This window comes from Diabrotica virgifera, chromosome 7 (genome assembly GCF_917563875.1).
Source record: "Diabrotica virgifera virgifera chromosome 7, PGI_DIABVI_V3a".
In the NCBI taxonomy this organism is placed as follows: Eukaryota; Metazoa; Arthropoda; class Insecta; order Coleoptera; family Chrysomelidae; genus Diabrotica; species Diabrotica virgifera.
In genome coordinates, this window is record NC_065449.1 from 149373223 (window position 1) to 149392398 (window position 19176).

General features: G+C 33.1%; 1 long non-coding RNA gene across 2 annotated transcripts; it reads left to right on the forward strand.

Annotated features, from left to right (window-relative positions):
• Positions 1–14618: 14618 nt before the first annotated feature.
• Positions 14619–19176, forward strand: LOC126888296 (uncharacterized). 2 transcript variants are annotated; one of them, XR_007699494.1, is made up of 4 exons: positions 14632–15324; positions 15383–15664; positions 16035–16219; positions 18995–19176. It is a non-coding gene; the product is annotated as an uncharacterized LOC126888296 (long non-coding RNA). The 2 variants fall into 2 exon arrangements; XR_007699493.1 differs by having other exon boundaries at positions 14619–15324; positions 15383–16219.

The following is a 19176-nucleotide window of genomic DNA, read 5'->3' on the forward strand; positions in this document are numbered from 1 at the left end:
AAGTAGACACGCTGTATATATATATATATATATATATATATATATATATATATATATATATATATATATATATATATATATATATATATATATATACATAATAAATATACGAACAAAGGTCGCGATATAACGGTCGCGAAGTAAATCCTTTTTCCCCATCCTAAAATAGGCTTTACATTTATTTTAAATTTAAATACTTCTATACAATTTATACAGAGAGAGTCTGTAAAGTGGAATAAATTCAATATCTCAAATACTAATTGTTTTTTTGGAAAATGCTCAGACCCGTCGATTAGTATTTCAAATTGTCCTTTTTGACATTCAATAATAATGTATACAGGGTGTCCCAATTTAGAGATATGACGTCATCGTCGATTTTCTTAAATGGCAACACTGTCATTTTGATAGCTAATTTGATAGGGTTTGTAAAGTTATACATAACTGCAAAATATCAAATTTTTATTCTCTACCATTTACAAGATAATAGAAAATAACAAAGTTATATCTGTAATTTGGAATATATTCAATAATTAAAATACTAACTGTTTTTTTGAAAAATGCTCAGACCTGTCGATTAGTATATCAAATTGTCCTTTTTGACATATAATAATAATGTATACAGGGTGTCCCAATTTAGAGATATGACGTCATCGTTGATTTTCTTAAATGGCAACACTGTCATTTTGATAGCTATTTTGATAGGGTGTGTAAAGTTATACACAACTGCAAAATTTCAAATTTGTATTCTCTACCATTTAGATGATAATAAAAAATAACAAAGTTATGAAAAAGAAGTAATCAACTAATAATTGAATTTAATTATTTCAATAAATTAAGCAAAAACTCATAATGTTGCCCTCAATTATTGTCAAATTGTCAATGGGCAACGTTATGAGCATTTGCTTAATTGAAATAAATAAATTCAATTATTATTTGATTACTTCTTGTTCTTCATAACTTTGTTATTTTTTATTATCTTGTAAATGGTAGGGAATAAAATTTTGAAATTTTTCAGATGTGTATAACTTTACACACGCTATCAAAATAGCTATCAAAATGATAGTGTTGCCATTTAAGAAAATCAACGATGACGTCATATCTCTAAATTGGGACACCCTGTATACATTATTATTATATGTCAAAAATGACAATTTGATATACTAATCGACGGGTCTGAGCATTTTTCAAAAAAACAGTTAGTATTTTAATTATTGAATATATTCCAAATTACAGATATAACTTTGTTATTTTCTATTATCTTGTAAATGGTAGAAAATAAAAATTTGATATTTTGCAGTTATGTATAACTTTACAAACCCTATCAAATTAGCTATCAAAATGACAGTGTTGCCATTTAAGAAAATCGACGATGACGTCATATCTCTAAATTGGGACACCCTGTATATATTTTTATTGAATGTCAAAAAGGACAATTTGAAATACTAATCGACGGGTCTGAGCATTTTCCAAAAAAACAATTAGTATTTGAGATATTGAATTTATTCCACTTTACAGACTCTCTCTGTATATACAAACACATAATATACCTATGTACAAAATTTATTTAGCCGAAGTGATGACGGTCGCGATGATGAAATGATAATTATTTTTAAATTTAATGAAAAAATTGGCTGCGGTGGGAGAGTAGACAGCAAATATAAACCAATATTTTAATTAATAATGTTGTACCGTTCTTCTTTTTGGTGTCGTCGCACTTACGAACGGAGCATTTCCGGACAAGTCAAATTTAGGGGAAGCTGCGGAGAAGACGAAATATGCGAGATGCTGAATAAATTGTTAGGGAATCGAGGCATCTCCTTACAATGTTTTCGACTGCAATAATCAGTCAATATCAATAAAAAAGTAAAAAAGTAAAGAAATCGTGAGAATAAACTTCCCTTCACGCTTTATCCAAGGCTTAGGACTGGCAATCTATAAAATATTTGTTTTTGATATGGTACAAAGAAACTAACTTTATATGTTGGCGTGTTTCCGCCATGTATTATTCCCTTTGGGTCTTTGTCGACGAAAAATCCATTCAATCAAATAAATGTTCGTCGACGAATTGTACATTCGATGAATTGTGCATTCGACCAACTGTTTATCGACCAAATGTTGGCGACTAATTTTCCGTTGACGAAGTGTTCTCGACCAACTTTCCGACACCGGAGATGCACCGGGGTGAGGTGAAACTGTTCCTAGGTAGACGCCGCCGTACTGACGTGGCGTTCCACCGTAACCGTTACCGCAGTGAGCGGTAGTAACGATGGACGAGTGACTGCGTGTCGCTGTTCAATGTTATCGCATTGAATTGAAATGCGATGTCTCCGGGTCTAAATGTGTGGCCATGTTGATTGCATGTAGCGAGATTGGTATTGTATATATTGAGTTGTGTATTGTATCGTTTTAACATTACTATTATGTTTTGATGACAGTAATAAAGTTTAATGTTATTTTTCCTCTGCAGAAGATAGAATTATATTTTATTTTATTTATTTTGAACTGTATATAATTATCTTAAATATATTTACTTTGTTTTTAACCTGTGTTTTACTGAGTCTGTCGTCCTGAAAGAGCTCCCGTTACAAGTCATTTTTATCATTTCGAAAACATTTTACTAAAGTGGAGTCATTTTTGGCTTATAAACAATTTGAATGGCTTTGTTTATTTTGACTGTAGAGTAAATCTATTTTGACATTTGAAGAGCGGGTATTTTTACACGAATTTAAAAAAATCTTTTCTCCCAGGTTAACTACGGTCAAAATTAGCCACTTTTATTATTTAATTCACAGCTACTTCTACATACATAAAATTATCCCCTAACAGGGTTTTACCATACTCCTCCGGAACGGCTTAACCGATTTTTATGAAATTTTACAGGTATATTCTGTAGCACTGAAAACAGGTTTTTATCTATTTTTCATACCCATAAGTCATAAGAGGGGTTGCCCCTGACATTTTTTTTATTTTTTTGGACAAGATTTGTCTGCTTAACACAACCCTTAATTTTCACCCTTCTATCACCAACCCCAAATTTTTAATAGCCATCTATATATTTACATCTAAAAAATTCCCCTGTCAGTGTTAGTTGCCATACTCCTCCGAGACCACTTGACTGATTTTTATGAAATTATATATGTTTATTCGGTAGGTCTTAGAATCGGTCGTAATCTACTATTCATATCCCTGAACGGTAAGCGGGGTTCCCCTTTAACATTTTGTAATTTTAGGTAGGGATATGTGTACACAACGTACTCACAAGACTACGAGTACATACAAATTAAAAAAAATATGATCAAATTTCATCAACAAGCACCGGAGATTGGAGATAATAATCGCAGCATATGTTTGAAGAATCAATTTCATTTTTTGAGTGCACGGATTTTAATGATTTCCCTATTATCATGTATTAAGTTATGAGATAAAAAGAAATGAAGCTAGTGGAGGTGGGAGATTTAGCGAAAAAAACTTGTACACTTGCATTCTATTTATTGTTTTCCACCTTTAGACTTATCAGAGGAGTATGTCAACTGAAACTGTCACTGTTAAATTGGCAGTTGACAAACTCGTTCGATACGTCTAAAGGTGGGAAACAATTAAGTAGAATGTAAATGTATAGGTTTTTATCGCTAAATCTCCCACCTCCACTAGTTTCATTTCTTTTTATTTCACAACTTAATGTGCTTCCCATTTTTTGCGTTATTCTGCCGGTTATTAGATTAGCGCGCTCATCACTGTATACCTTCAACTTCAACATGACGTTAGGTTGCTTAATTGTTATAAACAAAGTAGCTGTGAATTAAATAAAAAAGTGGCTAACTTTGACCGTAATTAACGTAGGCGAAAAGTTTTTTTGAAAATTCGTGTAAAAAACCAGCTTTTCAAATCCAAAAGTAGATTTAGTCTACAGTCAATATTAAGAAAGCTAATTGTTTATAAGCCAGAATTTGACTCTACTTTAGTACAATATTTTCGTAATGATAAAAACGACTGTACCTAATGATTTTTTTAAATACGTAAAAATATAAATATTCTTCTTTCATGTGGTTTCCTATATGTAGTATGATAGAATTGATCCAAAAGATGGCATAACCCAGACATCCAAAGTGAAAGTTATCCTCCAACACCAAATTGTTCTATATGGTCCACATAATGTTCAGAAAAAAGTCACACCATTTTGAGCGTCGGGTTTGGGGGGGGGGAGAGGGGGAGAAATCGGTAAATTCGTAGTTTTTTTTAGGTTTTTCGTCAATATTTCTAAAACTGTACGGTTTAGCATGAATAACCTTTTATACAAAAATGTTCTACATTAAATTAGAAATAAAAAAGGTCCTATGCATAATCCTTCTAAAATGAACGGTTCCAAAGTTACGGAGGTAGAATAGTATAATTGGTCCAAAAAAAGGCCTTACCCAGACATCCACAATAAAAGTTTTCCTTCTACACCAAATTGTTCTACATGGTCCACATATCGTTCAGTAAAAAGTTACACCATTTTGAGCGTCCGGTTTGGGGGGGGGAGATGGGGGAGAAGTCGGTAAATTAGTAGTTTTCTTTTACGTTTTTCGTCAACATTTTTAAACCTATACTTTAGCGTAAACAATGTTCTATACAAAAATATTCTACATGAAATTTAAAACAAAAAAGGTCCTATACATATTTGTTATAAAATCAACGGTTCCAGAGTTACGGAGGGTGAAAAGTGAAGGTTTTCGATACTTTTTATATTCTTTGGGCAATTAATGATAATTTTCGGTGGTGACGTTGACGTTTTTTCAAGGGCTTATTACTAGCATACCATCGGCCACTGAAATAGCAAATTTGATTTATAAAACACAATCCTGTAAAAGAAAATCAGTATGGAATTGCCCGAAAAATATAAAAAGTATCGAAAACCTCCACTTTTCACCCTCCGTAACTCTGGAACCGTTGATTTTATAACAATCATGTGTAAGACCATTTTTGTTTTAAATTTTATGTAGAACATTTTTGTATAGAACATTGTTTACGCTAAAGCATAGTTTTAGAAATATTGACGAAAAACGTAAAAAAACTACTAATTTACCGATTTCTCCCCCATCTCCCACCCAAACCGGACGCTCAAAATGGTGTAACTTTTTACTGAACAATATGTGGACCATATAGAACAATTTGGTGTTGGAGGAAAACTTTTACTTTGGATTTTTAGGTTAGGCCTTTTTTTGGACCAATTATACAGTAATTTTGAAACCTTTCATTTTAGAAGGATTATGGATAGGGCCTTTTTTATTTCAAATTTAATGTAGAACATTTTTGTATAGAAGGTTGTATATGCTAAATTGTATAGTTTTAAAAATATTTAGGAAAAACGCAAAAAACTACGAATTTACCGATTTCTCCCCCTCTCCCCACCAAACCCGACGCTCAAAATGGTGTGACTTTTTTCTGAACATTATGTGGACTATATAGAATAATTTGGTGTTGGAGGATAACTTTCACTTTGGATGTCTGGGTTTGGGTCTAGTTATACCATACTAATAATTGCTATATCGTTATTATTTTCTGAAAAATAACATTGCAAAAAAAAACTCTGCCCAAAAAGCTTTTTGGGATAAACAAATTGAATCATCTTGAATCTCTTTTTACAGTATATGGACTGTTTGACTCAACTTTTCATGCAATATCAAAGTCTTGAGTTCATTTTCTCAACAGTTATAGCAAATTTTTGTTTTCGAAATTTTAGTTGTATTTTACAATTTACGAAGCGACAAATGATCGCACCAAAATTCAAAAACTGCCATTTTAAACCTTTGCTCATCATTAAAATAATGTGAAGAATAGGTACTCCAAATAAGAGATTTAATTATCCTATTTTTACCTGTAGTGATTTAAACGAAAAAACTGACATTTTTGACCCTTATTTGTTAATAACTAAAATTCTCGTCCGGACTGTGAAAGGCATTTTTGTGTTTATAATGTATTATTAGGTATATAGTACCCAAAAAACCCATTTGCAACCTGGCTGCTCAAGTGTCCCGACATGGTATATTTTTGCCTTATTTACCTGGAGTACATTGCCAGTCTTTTAGTTTCAGTCTTTATAATATCATGCTTTGACAGAATGAGCAATATTTCGGCTATTTGATCTTTGTAAATCAATCGTGTTGCATCCCTTACTTGGTTCGAGTTCACTTTACGTTATACAGGGTGTCCCGAAAAGGTTGGTCATAAATTATACCTTGATTGAACCTCACTTACCTATATACAATAGTGCACACAAAAAAAGTTACAGCCCTTTGAAATTACAAAATGAAAATCGATTTTTTTTCATATATCGAAAACTCTCAGAGATTTTTGATTGTAAATGGACGTGTTGCATTTTTATGGCAGCAACATCTTAAAAAAAAAATTAAGTAAAATTTGTGCACCCCATAAAAATTTTATGGGGTTTTGTTCCCTTAAACCCCTCCAAACTTTTGTGTACGTTCCAATTAAATTATTATTGTGCCACCATTAGTTAAACACATTATTTTTAAAACTTTTTTGCCTCTTAGTACTTTTTCGATAAGCCAGTGTTTATCGAGATATTTTGAATAACTGTCGAATCCACCACATATTTGTATATGGTTAAGTACGATTTGTAGAGACCTGTTAATAATCTGAAAATTTATTTATAATTTACATTTTTAGGTATATTTTGAAAAAGAAGCTATATCACGATAAAAGGTGACTTATGAAAAAAATACTAAGAGGCAAAAGTTTTAAAAACACTGTGTTTAACTGATGGTACCACAATAATAGTTTAATTGGAACGTACACAAACATTTGGGGGGTTTAAAGGAACAAAACCCCCATAAAATTTTTACGTAAATATATTGAAAAAGAAGCCGCATCTCAATAAAACTGGCTTATCGAAAAAATACTACGAGGCAAAAAGTTTTAAAAACATTGTGTTTAACTAATGGTACCACAATAATGAATTACTTGGAACGTACACAAAAGTTTGGGGGGGTTTAAAGGAACAAAATCCCCATAAATTTTTTATGGGGTGGAAAAATTTCACTATAATTTTGTTTTAAGATGATCCTGCCATAAAAATGAAACATGTCGATTTTCAATAAAAAATCTCTAATAGTTTTCGATATATTGAAAAAAATCGATTTTCATTTTGTAACTTCAAAGGGCTGTAACTTTTTTTATGAGCAGATTTGTACTAAGGTAAGTTAGCTTCAATCGAACTATTTTTGACCCCAGAATGTGTGGTATAATTTATGACCAATCTTTTCGGGACACCCTGTATAAAGTATATTATCAATTTTTTATGCTTATCATTGACATATTATAGGAAAATAAATTAGATAGATATTAATATACCAGATTCAGTTGGGGGGAATGATCTCGACCTTAAAATTGCTATGGAGGATGAAGACAGATGCATCATTTGTGGAAAATGTTGGCAAAATAGGAAAAAAACAATATACAGTAGCTAGGCGGTATTGTAGACCTGTGCGAAGCTTCATACTGTTTTCTGTATTTTTAAATTGTAACTTTGAATAAAGTAATTTTATTATTTATTTTTTTTATTTTACGATATATACAGAGTGGGCCAAATAAAAGTATCCACCCCTATATTTGGCAGTATTTATTAGATTTTAAGAAAATAAAAAAACAGGTTAATTTTTTATCTAAGGGGGACACATTTTTACGGTACAAACATCTGTCATTTGTCAACTCCCTCCCTTCCACTTCCCCCACCCCTTATGTTTAAATAGGGCATAGGGGTGGTGTGCTAGCTCATTTGAAAGGTTATTCAATTCTCTATTCAGTAATATCAACATCGACTTAAAAATATATACAGGGTGTCCCAGAAAAATTATTTTGAATTAAATTAATTGACACAAAAAGAAGAATGTATGTAATTTATTTAACACACGACCCCTGTTCCCTATTTAAAATTAAGGGGTGAGGAAGTGGAAGGGAGGGAGTTGACAAATGACAGATGTTTGTACTGTAAAAATGTGTCCCCCTTAGATCAAAAATTGACCTGTTTTTTTATTTTCTTAAGATTTAATAAATACTGCCAAATATCGGGGTGGATACTTTTATTTGGCCCACTCTGTATAGAAAATTACAATACAGAAAGTTTACCTCAAAACAACAAATTATGACTAGTTACCTCTTTTACAAATGCTATAATAGCATTTGTAGACTACGAAAAAGCTTTCGACACTATAGAACACACGGCCGTAATAAACGCAATGCAAAATTGTAGAATGGACAGCAGATATATTAACTTAATAAAAGAAACTATGAACCAAGCTACAGCTACATACTACCTAAATGAAAATGAATACTCGAACCCTGTACCATTAAAGAGGGGAGTCAAACAGGGAGACACTCTATCACCCAAACTGTTCACCTTAGTTTTGGAGAACGTTTTTAAAAATCTAAATTGGAAATATAAGGGAATAAACATCAATGGCCGCTATCTCAGTAATCTACGATTTGCGGATGACAATCCTGATAGCTACTGACCTACAAGAACTGCAAACCATGCTTTCAGAACTACACACAGAATCTTCTAAAATAGGACTGAAAATGAATTTAAACAAAACAAAAGTCATGCACTCCGAAGAAACGATGACAATAATAAACAACAAAGTTATAGAAAAAGTTGAAGAATATATATACTTAGGTCAAAAAATAATACTAAATAGGGAAATTCAAACGGAAGAAATAAAAAGAAGAAGAAAGTTAGCATGGGCAGCATTCGGCAAACTGAACTATATACTCAAAAATCAGCAAATTCAACTACATCTTAGATCTAAAGTCTTTGATGCATGCATTATTCCGATATTAACATATGGGGCACAAACATGGACAATCACAAAAAAGAATATGAACATACTCAGAGTCACTCAACACGCGATGGAAAAAGCAATGCTTGGCATATCACTTAAGGACAGAAAAACAAACACATGGATAAGACAGAAAACCAAAGTCACCGATGTGGTACAAAAAATCACTAAAATTGAAATGGGAATACGCTGGACATGTAGCTAGGAGCGATCTTAACAAATCTTAACAAATGGCACAGAACAATTCTAACCTGGAGACCATACGAACACAAAAGACCCAGAGGCAGACCTCCTATGAGATGGACAGATGATCTGAAACGAACTGCCGGGAAAAATTGGCTACAATTAAGTAGCGTACAACAAAAAACAATGGAAAGGAAGACTTTAAGAGGCTTATGTTCAGATGTGGACGTGAATGGCTAGACGAAGAAGAAGAAGAAGACCTCTTTTATGACTCCTGTTTATTTGAATCATTCATATATTCACCACGTGTTTTTACTTACAGTTTGGTTTATATATCATCGTAGTCCTGGGAATCCATGGCGCCAGCCCTTATATTACAGATTCAATTTCATTTTCCATTATCCCATCCAATTTCCACATTTTCTTTTCTATGCATGGACAACATCGTTGTCTCAGTTTGTGGAATGTATGGAATCTATAGGTACTGTCCAATTTATTTGCGTAACACCGCCAATTTTAAATGTTACGTTTTCTCGGGCAACATATCCCTTCATTTGAGTTCAAATTAATTGAATTGGATTTGGCTCACAATGGTAAGGTGGAAATCATGAAGTCTAGCAGTTGAGTCAACAGTATATATTGACGATATCTACCACGCACGATGCTCCTTGATTATTGTCATTAACTTATATTCTAAATGTTTTGGCACAACATCCATCGGTTTTAATTTTAACAAAAACAAAATAATATTAAGCTTTTGGAAGCTTAAAAATGAATAAACATTTTCAATTTCGTTGCAACCCGAAACAGCAGCCGCATTATATTTCTAGTTCAATCAGAGAGTACAGCAATAATCTCTACCGGTTTCGCAACCTCTTAGCCACTCATCAGAAGACCCATAATGCTCTTCTCTTTGAATAAGAGAACGTAAAATGATATTTAAATACCATTTTATATCCTACCAGATTAAAAACTAAAAACAATGGAAAACCTTCTCTGGTAACACCATCCGAGGCGTAAAATGATATTTTAAATATCATTTTACGTGCTATTAGATTAAAAACTTAAACTTTTTTCTAGCAGATGTCGCTAGAATATCCATACCATTTCGTTCGTTGCAATCCGTGACGGTATGAGTAGTATTCTAGTTCATTCAGAGAGAAGAGCATACGGTGAAGTGAAAACTTCTGTAGAAAGGTTGAGCCCTTTTTAAATGGCGAAAAAGTATTGAATTAGCGACCGTCATCCCGACCGTCATTTCTTCGACGAATTCAATTTTTTAAGTAAAAACTTCTTTAGGGACGTTGTCCACTTTTTAGATGGGGAACAATGGGGGATTTTTGAATTAGCGACCGTCATCGCGACCGTCATTCTTCTTCTTCACGTGCCATCTCCGCGACGGAGGTTGGCAATAATCATGTCTATTCTGATCTTAGATGCTGCTGCTCTGAATAGTTCGGTTGATGTGCATCCGTACCATTCCCTTAAGTTACGCAACCACGAGATTCGTCTCCTTCCTACACTTCTCTTGCCCTGGATTTTCCCATGTATAAATCAACTGAAGTATGTTGTATCGCTCATTACGCATAACATGCCCCAGGTACTAAAGCTTTCGTGTCTTGATGGTTTCCAATATTTCCAGTCTTTTGTTGACTCTTCTCATGACTTCGTTGTTTGTTATATGCTCGGTCCATGAAATTCCGACCGTCATTGCTTCGCCCAAATAATGTTTTGAAGTGAAAACTTCTTTAGGGACGTTTTGCCCTTTTTAGATGGGGAAAAAGTATTGAATTAGCGACCGTCATCGCGACGGTCATTGCTTCGACGAAATACATTTTTGAAGTGAAAACTTCTTTAGGAACGTTATGCACTTTTTCGATGGGGAAAAGGTATTAAATTAGCGACCGTCATTGCTTAAACGAAATAAATTTTTGAAGTGAAAACTTTTTAGGGACGTTGTGCCCTTTTTAGATGGAGAAAAAGTATTGAATTAGCTACCGTCATCGCGACCGTCATTGCTTCGACGAAATAAATTTTTGAAGCGAAACTTTTTTAGGTGCGTTATACACTTTTTAGATGGGGAAAAGTATTGAATTAGCGACCGTCATCGCTTCGGCGAAATAAATTTTTGAAATGAAAATTTCTTGAGGAATGTTGTGCACTTTTTAGATGGGGAAAAAGTGTTGAATTAGCGACCGTCATCCCTTCGGCGAAATAAATTTTTGAAGTAAAAACTTCTTTCGGGACGTTGTGCACTTTTTAGATGAGGAAAAGTATTGAATTAGCGACCGTCATCGCTTCGGAAAAATAAATTTTTTAATAGAGACGTTTTGCACTTTTTCCATGGGGAAAAAGTATTAAATTAGCGACCGTCATTGCTACAACGAAATAAATTTTTGAAGTGAAAACTTCTTTAGGGACGTTGTGCCTTTTTTATATATATATAATATAATCTTTAGACCTTCTACCCTCTCGGGTGTAGGTAATTGCCTTTTTTAGATGGAGAAAAATTATTGAATTAGCAACCTTCATCGCGACCGTCATTGCTTCGACGAAATAAATTTTTGAAGCGAAACTTTTTTAGGGACGTTATACACTTTTTAGACGGGGAAAAAGTGTTGAATTAGCGACCATCATCGCTTCGACGAAATAAATTTTTCAAATAAAAATTTCTTGAGGAACGTTGTGCACTTTTTAGAAGGGGAAAAAGTATTGAGTTTGCGACCGTCATCACTTTGCCGAACTAAATTTCGTACATATATATATATATATATATATATATATATATATATATATATATATTATGTATATGTACATGATACTAAAAAAAACCAGATAGTATCTTCCGGTAGCCCAAATACGTCCGAGTTCGCGCATGATGACGTAACTGGAGACCAATTTGAATTCTTGTTAAAGTTAAATGGGATTTGTATGCATTCTGTCATGAAATTATTCAATTAGCAAAATAATATTAAACGACTTTTTTGTTATTTATTTATAAAAGACATCTTTGCTTTTACAAAGATAAAATATAAAATACACTTATCTTACAACCGCGAACGATTTAAACTAATCGGACGTTACGAACCATTACAAACGTGCCGGTCTCCAGTTGCGTCACGACTATCCCTCCCTTCAGGATGCGCAATATATTTTCTTCGTATTTATAGTATGATGTGTATGTATAATGTATATGTACATAAGTAGCATAGAACGTACGAAACGCGTATATAATAGAGGTATAGTACTTCTTTTTGGATGGGTAAAAAGCATTGAGCTCGTAATTTATATACTTTAAGAAGTTTTTATTTCTGTCGGCACAACCATGAGTGCTTTAAAATTTTTTTGGAAGCTATTGCTGGAAGCTTTTCATGGGTGATATGCCTACTCATTGCTGATATTTTAAAAAATACCAATGAGAAAATCCATTCAGTACCTAAGTGAACGTTATAACAATGAGCTCCAATACGTAGTAAAAGAGACTTCACAGCAAGAAATAAAGGCTGTATTTGGATTACTTTATTTAGCAGGAATTCATCGATTTTCTCGGCCAAACCTTGAAGATTTCTGAGCAAATAAGGGCACAGAACTCCCAATATTCAAGAAAACTTCTTCTTATACTTGTTGTAAACCTGTTGATCTGTTAATTCCGACTTTGAAGTATTTATTAAGAGGTAGACTGCCTGTCTCTCCATCTTTTTAGTGGTCTCCCCAGTGAACGCTTGCCAGCTGGTTTTCCTTCTAGCGCAATTCTTGGTAGTCTGTGCTCCTCCATTCTTTTTACATGACTGAACCATTCTCTTCGTCACTGCCTACCTCATCTTACTACATCTTACACGCCATATTGTTCCCTGATGATGTTGTTTCATATTCTATCCCTTCTTGTCTTCCGTGCTATTGCTCTTAGTGTCTTCACTTCGGCTGTTCGTAGCATGCTTTTGGTTTTATTGGTGTCTTCTATTAATCAAATACCATAGGTCATAGGTCATAACAGGTCTGATGCAAGTTTTATAAATTCTAACTTTGCTGTCCATTCTCATATATGGGCTATTCCAGACTACATCTCTTAAACATCCGGACATAACTGCGGCCTTGTTTATTTGTCCTCTTAGGTCTCTGGCTGGGTCATGATAACTTGATAAATCTACACCTAGATATTTGAACTGGTTTAGTTGTTGTTCTATGGGTTTTCCCTCTACCACGAGCTTAAACGCTTTCAAGGTTTGCTAAGGTGCTTGAGGTTTGACAATGGAGCTGCACGCGCAGAAAGAATCAAAATTGATAAATTAGCTCCAATTATATAGAGGTGTTTTCGAAAGAGTAGTTGACAATTTTCAGTCTGATTATGTACCAAGCATGTATCTCACTATTGATGAAAAATTTGAGGCATTTCGGCATTATATTGCCTTTTCGGCAATATACTCCGAATAAACCGGCTCGTTATTAAATCAAAGTCTTTGCGTTGGTCCATTCAAGATGTTATTAATTATACTACAAACTTGGAATTGTGGTTATCAACCGGAGTTTCTATGCAAACTGAGTAGGTACAAAACATACAGATGTAGTTTTACGATTGATTTCACCAGTGTCTGGCAGCAAATAAAATATCACATTCGATACAATTGGTTCACTAATTATCCATTAATGCAATAAGCTCTTGAAGAACACCAATTAACATCTATGGGTACTGTCCGAAAGTACAAGAAGAAAATTCCTTCCACAATGGCCAATACAAAGAATCGAGAATAAGTATTCTACACTTTTTGGTAGACAAAAAATACAACCTTAGCATTCTAAAGCTTAAAGCAGTTAAGAAGTTAAGCAGTTTAAAGTGCTTATTTTTGAAAGGGGTGTAGTTGAAAAGGTTTGAACGATTCACTATTCAGAGTGTAAGCAAACTTTGGACAGCCATATCTTAACAAATTTGTGTCTTACAGAAAAACAAAATAAGTCTAAAATATTTATAAAAGCAAAACCTACATTTTTTTACACTTGAGATTTTTAGCATCACTAATACTTTTTAAGTTATTTTGAAAAAGGGGCATTTTTTCCAAAATTAAATAAGACATTTTTACTAAGTACCTATAAAACCAATTTTTTTAAAAAATATGCACTTCGAACCAGTCAAACTTACAGATCATATAAACAATACATATTATTTAAAGTAAATGGTAAAGCGGTAACGATTGATTTCATTTAGGGTGTTAAATACGGGGAGATTTTCATTATTAATTTAAAAAAAAAAGGCCAACTTTATTTTGAGAGTAACTTTCATAATAAATAAAAAATAAAGCTTTTTTTAAATACTTTAAAAAAGTGACAATGCGTTTTTCCCAAAAATTACTTTATTTTTTGGTTATTTCACGTTGAAATATTCGATTCGGAATTTGCCAAATTAGAACGTAGGTACCTACTTTTCATGAGCTACAACTTTACTTTCGCTGGGTCTAGATAAAGACTTCACGAATAGACAGTTTTTTATTTACCTACTAAGTACTAGTTTTCTAAGAATATTTTTTCGATAAAATACTTATTTTTGAGTTATTTGTGAAAAACCGGATTAAAACGTGTTTTATTGTTGAAAAATAAATATTTTCACTCGCATATAACTCGAAAAATCAATTTCTCAATTTCCGGACTTGTTTTAAACGTAGGTGTCACCCCTCAGAAGGAGTGACAATACATATTTATGTACCCCAAGTAAAAGAAACCAACGACACAAGTGCAACTTTGAAGTGAAGGGTAAGTAGAACCTTAAAATAAATTTTCATGCAATTCGGAGTTGACCCTGAATATTACACTGCAAAACACAAGAATCTACAGGTCGAGCAAGTCTCGTAAATTTCACGATTGCGAGCCACGCTTCACGCAACCGTGTTTGCGTACTTGTGTTTCGAGTTGCGTGGTCGTGGGGAGTTATATTTACCAAATTTAAATCCGTTCCAACATGCTGTCAAAATTAAATCAATATTGTCAATATGGCTACTGGGTGTAAAAGATAAATCTTATTCTATCTGTTCTTAATGAGTTTTAGATCATTTTAGTTGTATTTCTTTGTAATTTTGTGTTGTACAAAGATTAATTTAACATTTTCTCTGGAAGTATTAATCTAGAAAGATAATATGCTTCATTGGTGTTGTGTTTTGAAGTGTGAAATGCAAAGTAATTGTGATAAAGTTCACTTTTAAACTGAACTAAATAAGGTATCTGAGAGACAACAATGGTTAAATGCAATACAATGTACAGGTTTTACTAGCGAAATGAAAATTTTCCTGTCCTGTCTGCTGTAATCATTTTATATCTGGTAAGTTACAATTACAACAGTAACGATTTTTGAAGATGTTAACATTTTAATCTTATAGGAAAACCAGCCGACTTAATCGATAATAACAATCTCCAGATTGGGTTCCTTCAATAAATATGGGCTATAAACACAATGAAATAAGTTCCCCGACTAATAAGCCGACTTAATCGATAATAACAATCTCCAGATTGGGTTCCTTCAATAAATATGGGCTATAAACACAATGAAATAAGTTCCCCAAAATCTAAAATGGAGTGGTATCAAAGGAGAATTAAAGGAAAAAATGAATGTGTGTGTACTATGTACGCACGTAAGAAGATATTCTTCTATTATATAATAGGTAATTTAAACGAAGTAAATATACTTAAAAGGTTATTTGTATTTTATTTAAAAATCAAACTAACTTTCTTATCTACCACTTTCAAAAAATTTTTATTAAAACCAAAAATAAAAAAAAAAATATGAATCACCCGGGAATTGAACCCGCAACCTTCCAATCTCAGTGCTAACGCATTTCTAATTACTCCATCGAGGCACTAGAAATAAATATGTAAGTTTCGGATATAATTACACAACACGGCGACATATAGTGTAAAAATGTTATGCTTACATAATATTTTATTAATCCAAAAGCACAAGAATTATAATAAATAATACATTTCCTAAAACCACTAATATATTCTTTTAATGACTTATTTGCACGGTTACAGATACATACATACCTATCTTGAAAGATTAGTAATGAACTACAATACTGTCAGTGTGCGCAGGCGCGCAGTAAATGTACAATTTTACCCTCAATCGATTCGTCGCTAAAGAAGAATATCTTCAAAAATATTCATATTGAAATTATTTATAAGGCACTGGACTGTCTTAAATTCTACAATAATACTAGGTGGGTAAATGATTTTAGACATTTTTCATTAAGAGTAGATTAAGATTAAGTAGATTTTCATTCAGTAGATTTAAGACTTGTTTACACAGGTAGAGTAATGATGCAAGTACTTGATAGAGTAGAGTAACTCTACCTGTAAAAATGCTCAGCACAGTAGAATAGCTGGTAGAGTGTATAGTTGGAGTTAAAGTAGAGTGACTAGCAACCTATGGCAAAGTAACTACTCTATGACCACCACTACTGCCAAAATGTCTACTCAGCTGCACACTCTACCCATGGAACACGCTCAATTATGGCAGAATAGAGTAGGTAGGAGAGTACATGGGGGCGCTGTCATTCTGGCTGGAATTGTGTTTTGTGTAAATAGTGAAAATGAAGTTCACCGAAGATGAAACTTTAAAACTTGTAGAGCTATAATACGGCGAATACCAGTGTTTATGGAATTTAGGTAGTGTATACTACAGAAATAAAAGTTTGCAGCAAGCTGCGGAGGATGAAATCGTCGAAAGAATGGCAAAGGGGGCTTTGGAGTAAACGAGCTTAAGCAAAAAATTAAGAATTTAAGGTGCACTTATAATCAAGAGTGTTTAAAAATACAAAAATCGGTTTCACTATACTAGCATCAGTACTATACTTGTACTCTCCTCATGTGAATGGTATCAAGCCATTTTTGGTAGAGTACTACCGCTACTCTACTCTCCTCAAAACTTTACCCATGTAAACAAGTCTTTAGAAACAGTGGAAAATGAGGTAGCTAGTAGAGTAGTAGTAGAGTAAAATATACTGGTTTAGCAAATTACAATGTTTTAAGGTAATACAGTAGCGATAAACAGGTAGCCAAAACGTGTTCCAAGATTGTCACTGTAATTTTGAATATTTTTTCGAGGCATTTGGCACACGTATTCGTAAAATAATAAAGAATGGCGGTACAGAGCCCAATTTGAAAAATATATTAATATGTGGAAATTACTCTGTAATTATACAATATTTAAAAAACGAGCCTGTATCGCCATTAAGAAGAACAAAAAAATACACTTTCTTCAAATAAACTTTTTTATCCGATGCCTAGATTTTGTGTAATTTTGGAACTACTAATGAAATAAAAAATTTTAGTAGTTCCAAAATAACACAAAATCGGATAAAAAAGTTGTATTTGAAGAAAGTGTATTTTTTTGTTCTTCTTAACCCTACGTTAGGCGCGTCGTTACTGCTGACAAGTTTAGGCGCGTGGTCTACGATTGTAGACCAATAGTTTTTTGTCGTATAATACCGGATTTTGACAAAATTTACAAATTAGTGGTTAATAACATGTTTATTTATGTTCGCACTTTGATATTAAATATGTTTTGTTCCTTGGCTTTTCTCATTTTGACAGTGGTAAAATTAAAAACGAGGTCATGATTTTTTGGGTCTTTATTCGCAAGTAAATGAAAATGGTCACAAAAGTAAGCTTAATTTAGTAAAAAACACAATTTTTTTATATTTGAACTTATAGAATGACCAATAGGGATAAATAATAAAGAATAGAACTAAAAAGTAAAAAAAGAGCAAAACTATTAAAGGGCCAAAGTGGCACAATTTTAGTCCGTCAAACATTCAGTGCAAATATCCCCAAAATGATCCTGGAATGCAAATGTGTCACATCTTTGGCATGCCCTTCTTTTTGACATATTGCAAATTCATGCACAAATACAACATCGTCCCACTTAATTTGTTGGAATATTAGGGGAAGGGGGTACGACTTCTTGAACTCCGAGCAGTACGCGAGCTCGTTGTCTAAGTTCTCGTATCAGGGAAGGCATAGTTGATCCATATTCAATTTGCTGTTTGATTAGTTCCCATGCTAAGTTTTCAATAAAGTCGCTTCTTGAAACATTTTCATTTATGTTATTAGCTTTATATACACAGCAGGCTACATATTAGCTTTATATATACAACTAAAAACTGGAACGCGCTTAGTCGCGTGGTCTACGGTTGTAGACCAGTGCTCTTTGAATAAGGGTAAAAAAATAATGCAAACAGATCGGCGGCGTTTAGCAAACTGAAGAGTAAGTTGGAAGTATTAGTGACAGCTACTAAGCGGGATGGGAGCGTATGTGCAGTTTTATGCAATTGACGACCACTTAAAGGAGAGTGGTCTACGATTGTAGACCACGCGCCTAACGGAGGGTTAATGGCGGTACAAGCTCGTTTTTTTTATATTGTATTTAATTACAGAGTAATTTCCACATAATAATATATTTTTCAAATTGGGCTCTGTACCGCCATTCTTTATTATATTACGAATATGTGTGCCAAATATCTTGAAAAATATTCAAAATTACAGCTGCAATCTTGGAACACATTTTCGCTACCTGTTGATCGATACTGTTTCCTCTTAAGATAGTTTTAATAGTTATTTATGATATAAGTATTAAAAGTACAATTTTAAGACGCGCATGTGAAAGTTAACTAGAAAAAATAATTTTATTAATGTTTTGACTTCCACATCAGATGTCATTGTCAAAATACAAAGTATTTATTATTATTAGGTTTGTTCTAGCAAACAGTCAAACCAGTCAAAAACCATCAGCAAACAGTTGGTCAGTAAAAGAACATAATACAGTCACCAGTGCGATCCCCTCTACTCGCGCTGGTCCACTATTCGCTGATGGTTTCAAACTGATGCTAGAACAAACCTATTAATATTATGCATATCATTATCTGTAAATAATATTTCTTCTGATTGTTAATTGTAAAGGATAGAAAAATTACCATTTATTTCATTTTTTTTAGAATCAGCTGAGAGAAGTGGTCTACAAAAAACCAGGAAGGAAACGGAATATGTGGCTATGAAAGGCAAAAGAAAGGTTTACAAAGCAAATGTGACACATTTTTTTGAAATATTTAGGAATATCAGTAAATTGCATTAAAAAAATGTATGAAAAGATTTTGTTCAATAAAAATGTTTATATTTA